Source organism: Ctenocephalides felis, unplaced genomic scaffold, assembly GCF_003426905.1.
Source record: "Ctenocephalides felis isolate EL2017-DRISC unplaced genomic scaffold, ASM342690v1 CF-g0.4_SCAFFOLD_03571, whole genome shotgun sequence".
Taxonomy (NCBI): domain Eukaryota; kingdom Metazoa; phylum Arthropoda; class Insecta; order Siphonaptera; family Pulicidae; genus Ctenocephalides; species Ctenocephalides felis.
In genome coordinates this window covers 14,489,186-14,496,656 of record NW_020539725.1, presented here as the reverse complement: position 1 = coordinate 14,496,656, position 7,471 = coordinate 14,489,186, and the positions used below count along the sequence as shown (strand labels likewise).

Sequence of the window (7,471 nt, the reverse complement as noted above, 5' to 3'; positions counted from 1 at the left end):
ATTGAAAAGCAATTTATATCAGTTTTTGCTTAACTGAATAGTTCTGATGGAATTATAAAGAATATGTATAATACCATATATATTACACTTATCTACCTATAAGATTCATATCATATCACTGAATTGAGGTTATGTGATTTTTGACTGGTCTGTCAGAAATTTCAATAAATATGTGATAAATCAATTATCACAATACATAAACAGAATTTGCATTGAACACGACCTATATACTGAAAATAACTAATTAATCGTTAATATAATAATTTGTAAATTTTAAAAAAAAATCCGCACAATTATACTCACCTCTGGCGTTTTCGTATTAAATATATCACTTTCCTAAAAGTAAAACATTACAAATTAGTACTAAATCATATTAGTTAAAGTTCTCTTTGTGTAAAACATTAATATACCTATTCTGTAATACAAGATCATTACTTAAGAAATACTCAACAATTCATTTTCTTTTCAACACTTAATCGATATATGTTCTTATTTATTGATATGTGTTCTTATTTTTCTTCTTGCATGTTTTGAAGCCTTGCTTGTTTTTTTGGTGACAAAGGATTAATAATTTCTAATATTTTATCTAACTTTGTATTTATCTTCTCTATTGGAGCAAATTTCCCTAGTTTGAAATCCATTTTCGTAGGGGTTATCAGCACTGTAATTTTCTCTACAATTGAAAACCAACTTATATCAGTTTGTGCTTAGATAAATAGTTCTGATACTAATGGAACTATAAAAAATGAATATGTATAAAACTATATAACTTACTTCTCTTTATTCATATATCACTGAATTGAGGTTATATTTCTGACTGGTGCGTTAGAAATTTCAATATTGCATGATAAATCAATTATCACACACACATAAACAGACTTTGCATTGAAGACGGCCTATATACTGCAAATGACTAAACATTATTATAATAATTTATAAATTAAAATATGTTTCAGTACAATTAGACTCACCTTATTTGCCGGTTTCATATTAAATACTTTTGCAGCTGACTGTTTAACTAATTTCTACAACTGATTTCGCACTAAATATAAAAGCAATTAATAAATAACGTTTCAATAATTGAAATATCTTGCATTTCAAACATACACGATAAAATACTCAATTCTGCGTCCACGATGCACTAACTGAGTTAACCTATATTTAATTTGACGTTTCGCTCATAAAACACTTCACGGCTATTTCAAAGGCTAATCTATGTGACAATGCAACGTACCGCGCCACGTACCGACAGAAACGCGTCGACGGTGGTTAAAGATCACAACTATACGTAACAGCATCGTTTTTTTTACTTAACATCAGTTTCGAAACGAAAGTTACAAAATGAGTTACGTAGATTTAACTTCTGTGGTTTACTGGGTATCATTTTTATTTTGAACATATTATCATATTTCTGTACATTATTATATTTTTTTTACAATTAATTCATTATTTAAGAAAAATCTATTTTCTTTTCCTAAACATATTGTTTGCTAAAATCTCATCAAGATCATGTTCTTGACAGATGTCCTGAAGATGGAACGTACCTAGTTCCGAAACGTCGACAATAAACAAATAATTAAATAAAAAATTGTTTTTTTAAAAACTTTTCTTGTTTTTTATTTTGTATTATTTTTTGATTCTTGTTCGAAACTCTACAAATATATACAGTATATATATACTGTATATACATATTTATATTGACATGATTTACATATCGCATATGAATAATACATTTTTCACACTCATTTCATAACCAAATACTGACACAAATGTTAATGCTAAAATATTATTATTTAAAATAGTCGAAATATGATTTAAATATTTGAATGAGTTATTAGAATAGCTTGAACTTACCCGTGGCTTTGTAATAAGAGCATAATCTTGCAACCATATGAGGATCAGGTGTTGTTTCGTCTCGTTTCTTTGTCAGTTTGAGGAAAATTAATCAGTAAAGTTATCGGTTTTTACTTAAAATTATAGATTTAAAATAAATATATTTCAAAAATAGCATTTGGCGTCATTTAATATTAATCTCATCAATGGTCAACCGCTGGGTTGCTTTCTAATAACACTACGGTAAAGAATTACATCACATCTCATAAACAACCAATTATATATTAAAATAAATAACTCATTTTTAACTACGTTACAGTTTTCCTACAATATATCTTTTGAAGATATATTAATTGAGTAATTGAGATTCTTATACCACATGCTTAATAAAACAAATAATTATATTATTTAGTATGAAGTATTGTGTCATTTAGTAAATATTAAATTAAATGTAGGAACCTAAAAGTTTCATGGCTCAGTTTTTATACTTTGGAAAATTCAAAAACTAGAATAAATTAATTAAAAATTAAAAACACAATTACACGAATTATATACGAACAATTTAGTTTGCTTTTTGAATATGGCATTGAGTTCGAAAAAAATATTTAATTCTTGTTATTGATATTGTATGGTATTTATTTATAACAATCTTTTTTTTTTAATAAAAATAGAAAAGAGTTAGTACGTCCATAAAAAAGATATGTATATTATCAAAAAAGTTGATGAATAGTGTTTAAAGACAGTTAGCACGAACTACCAATTAATTAAGCGAATGCTTTGTTGAACCGGTTTTCTCTAAAAAATTCACTAATTCATATACACAATCTTATTGCCCTCAGAACAAGTTGTCTAGACTCCTGATTTAAAAGTCAAGGTTTTTTATAAACTATAAATGGTTTGCCTACAGCTAAAAAAAAGATCAAACTATTAATTTTGTGAATTATATTTTAAAACTGGTGGAAAGAATATACATGACAAATGATATAATTAAATATATAAAGAACACGGGGCTAATAATTTTATTAACTTCCCGTAGGGCAAGTTATAGTAATCGCAAAAAAATCGAAAATGAAAATTTTTATATATCTTTACGTTTCAAAGGTTTCTGAACATTTTGGCATACCTAAGAAAAAATGGATGTATGTGTGTGTGTGTGTGTGTGTGTGTATGTATGTATGTATGTATGTATGTATGTATGTATGTATGTATGTGCGTGTGTGTATGTATGTGCGGATACAAATTTCGTCGACGATTTCGGGAACACGGATCATCACGATTTGAATAATTCAAAAAACATTCGATTCGTATTGATAAGGAGACGTGCTGATTAGTTTTTGGCGAAGGCAGGTCTAGCCGTTCCGAAGATACGGGGCAAAAAGTGCCGAAAACGGTAACTCAGTTTTTAAGAGAACGGAGCGTCCGATTTGAATAATTCAAAAAACATTTCACTTGTATTGACAAGGTGAAGAATCGATTTCATGAAGGTAGGTCTAGCGGTTTCGGAGATATGGAGGAAAAAGTAAAAAAATGAGCCATTTGGTGGTCAAAAATGATCATTAGACATATGCACATCAAATTATCAGATATTTTATAGAGATTTTAACAATAAGTATACATTTTGTTAACATTTCTATGGGTTCCGTACCAATGCTTATGCGTTAGACAGCGACGCGGCGCTTACGCGCTTTATATTTTGTCCCTATGCAGTTAAAGCAGTACGATTGCTTTCAAAAAAATTTCAGATCTTCTACAATATGTCAAATACAGAAAAAAAAATTTTTTTCAAAAAAAAAAATGTTTTTTTAAAAAAAATTTTTTTTTTCAAAGAAAAGTTATTTTTTGTCCAATTTATAGTTTCTCAAAAATCTTATTCTTTCAAAGTAATTTTTTTTCAAAATGTTAATTGTTTTTAAAAAAATAATAATTTTTGGTACGGGAAGTTCCAGCAATTTGCCTTAAGGCACGATGCCTTAATTGCCTTAAGACAGAATTCCACTTACAGCTAGTTTTCTTTCCTCATTAATTTCGATTTTGTTTGCATTTCAATCGATATAATAAACATGGTGATACATTTCTTCTTAATTAACATATTCAGCTAATAGAAATGTTCAGATAAACTGTTACTTTTTGTTTATTAGAAATTAATCGAATTGTCATATTATTTAGCTTTACAATATGTACTTTATTTCTTATGTTGTAAAAGTAAACTAACGAACTATATAATATTAAAACGTATTATAATGTAGAAATAAGAAATTTCTACATTATATGAAACAAAATTTTAACACATTCACTGTTGCGCACGCATATGTTGCGTGAGACCATTGACAATAACCAGGCGAAGGACGTAAAGGTGCGTTCGCCTTCCTTGCACTTTAGAGTACTATTTTTAATATAATAGAGTGTTTAAACTGAAATTTTGCACTGCAATTACTTCAAACAGAAATGGTTCAATTTATCTTATTTTGGTCCATTTTTTTAAATTTCTAGGTAACATGTCCAGAAATGGTTTTATTTCGCATAGGTGGAAGTATGGGCATTACCAGGTTATCATGTTTTAGCTTGATAAATTAGCAAATATTTAAAACCTCTAAATATTATACAATTTTAGTAATTCATATTTAAAATTTGATTCATAAAATCTCAGCAGTTTTTCAACAAATTAATTTTAATATAAACATCAATTTGCGTAGAACAGTTCAGAGTCATAGTATTTAACACGCAAGAAATTTCATAGATTTCGTCAAGCATGACGCCCAAAGTTTTTTGGCTAGTTTATTCGGATAAAGACACGATATATAAATAAAATATTTAAGTTTGTTTTGACACTAAGAGTAAATAGATATGAATATGAACATTTCAAAATAGAAGAAACAAGGAAATACCGAATATTTTAAACGTAGGCCATTTGCAGAATTGCTGTGGGATACCCGAAGAAAACCTGACCTTCTGAATATATGTGATATTGACTAGGATTAAACGAAATGAATTGACACAATTCTTGTATTATGATCAGATTTTTGTTTTTTTTGTAATTCTTATTAAAATTGAAGATCATGTTGTAGATTATATATCAATAAGAACTACGTTATTCCATAGTCTGTCATTATGATTTATTATTTCGAATGATAATTTTAATTCGAGTAGATAAATTTGTGTAAAATAAACGAAGAGAATACGTCTTTCGAGTTTTCAATTGGAAATTTTTGACAAATTTTTTGTGCAAATAAAAATTTTAACTTTGCAACAAAATGTCGAACAATATATATATATAATATATATATATATATATATATATATAATGCAAAATTTCATAATACTATTATGTTATTATTAATAAGATAGACTATCGTTCTTGTCACTATCTATTTCACATTAATTGTCAATGTTATAACAAAAGCTGGTATTAGTTACAAATATTAATATTAAATTATCAAATTGTTATCGAATATTAATTATTATAGCATTGCTTTAAACATTAACATCACATTAATTAATTAATTTTTTCTATAATGAAAACTAAAACGTTCCATTTCTTCAGTTTAGCAAGGAAAGACAATTTGAATATGCTTTAATTTAAATTAATTAGATATAAATAGTTTGAATAATTTTATTATGTTTGATAAGCATGTACAAACTGATTAATTTAAAAATACGTTATTCATTTTTGTAAAAAAATTATTTATTTACATTTAAAATGCCAATGACGCACATATATAATTGAAATAAACGAGTTTTTTTGTGTTTAACTTAATTTTTTATTATTATTATATGCAACGGCCCTTGATCTTCATTCGTTCACTCATTGTTAGGGTTATTGAACAAAAAGTCCAAACCGGATTTTAAGTGGCCGAATTCGGCAAAATTTGTCACTAACTGGTATTTCATTTCTGCGAAATGGATTCGGGATCAGAGCTGAATCTATTATTGACAAGGTACACAATTTCAAGTGCTTTTGCTAAAAAATACAAATGAATTTGTTTTTTATTTGGAAATTCCTTTAATATATTATATACATAAACGATAATTAAAATTTCGAGACTTTAATAAATTTGACGAAATTCTATAACGTCAGAGCAAGTAAGCGCTAAAGACACATTTATAAAGCGAAATTTATTCTAGCTTGTTTTAAAATTTAATTACGAATTACCTATTGAACTGATTGAAAATTTCGTATAAATTGAGAATTCCTAAAATTTAAAAATCAAAAAAAATAATTTTTTTTGAGAATGCTAAAAATTAAATTTTCGACTGGTTTGCTCGACTGATTTGCTCGACTGATTTTAACACAATATAAGCTAGCGTGAGGTACAACTGATCTTTATAAATAAATTTTGTCATTTAAAAGTAATAAGTTGGGAAAATATAAATTCAATATTTAACTTTCAACTACAAACATTTGGATTATGTAAATATATTTGGCAAGCGCAGGAAAAGTGCAATATTTTCAAGTATTATTAACATAGAAAGGGCTCGTCCAGTTATCACAAATATAGGTGTGGAAACATTGGAACACTGGAAAAACTTAAGCTAGTGCACGCTCTGCCGGTATAAGAATATTATTTCATTTTATATGATGAGATAGGGAGTTGAAAATTGGTATATTGTATTTTCTGGAAAAGACCTACAAAATGGCATCAAAATCATTTGAATACCAGGGTGGGGCCAATTCTGTATGGAAACACGCCCGTACTCTTTGTTACGGAAGTTAATAAATAAGCTTAGAACTTTCGATTTTAGTATAACTTTTATCATGCATGTTTTTTCATATATTTTCAGTTTCGTTATTCGAGTACACTTGAACGATTCATATCAATTCTCGGTGTGATATCAGGCCTTTTGGCGAGTTGCTCTCTACCTCTGAATGTTATTATTTATGGAGAGTTCACAGCTTTGTTAGTGGAGCGCACCACGCACGCGAACTCAACTCCGACGATGATATTAGAACTGTTTGGGGGAGGAAAATTATGTGAGTATAAATGATCAAGTTAAACTGGTATTATATTATTCTGCCAATACTTTAAGATTTTTAACACTAAACCTATTAGACAATACTTGCAAGTATTGGCTAACTGGCTATACATGTAAAGCTATTCCATCAACGCGCGGCCAAATTGAACGGACAGTTTGGTCACTGTTTTTTTTTTGTATAGTAATGAGTAAATAAAATATTATATGCATATTCTAAGAACTTGTCCTATAGCTTGTTACAATAGAGAATTATAATATTTAAAATATATTGTTTTATAAAAAGTTTGCAAAGGGTCAATTTAAAAGGTCTTTGTTAAATTTAGTATTAAATCATTATTTCCAAAGTAAATTCTCTTCATATAATCAAACAACCACTTTAACACTACATAGCTCTGATTATATGCAAATTAAGTAAACAAAAATGTGTTAATGATTTTTGCTGTAAACGCATTCCTGCTGAAGGTGTAAACAGTATAAGTAATGATGCCATTACTATATTCTAAATACCAAAAATTTCGTTTTTGTTGGGTAATTATTCATAGCTTGTTGTTTGTTTCTCAAAGCAATATGCGGCCAAGTATTTATAATTTAAACAAAATAATGTATTATTAAATTTACTATGTTTTGGCAAATTTGAATAATCATTATTTTTTTGTTAGAGAAAATG

General features: G+C 27.5%; 1 long non-coding RNA gene across 2 annotated transcripts; it reads right to left on the bottom strand.

The window, feature by feature from the left end:
• Positions 1 to 107: 107 nt before the first annotated feature.
• Positions 108 to 862, bottom strand: LOC113385128. Of its 2 annotated transcripts, none has more exons than XR_003367976.1 (4): positions 775 to 862; positions 411 to 673; positions 304 to 336; positions 108 to 230 (listed from the first exon to the last, which is right to left on the bottom strand). It is a non-coding gene; the product is annotated as an uncharacterized LOC113385128 (long non-coding RNA). The 2 variants fall into 2 exon arrangements; XR_003367975.1 differs by having other exon boundaries at positions 145 to 240.
• Between the last annotated feature and the right edge of the window lie 6,609 nt (positions 863 to 7,471).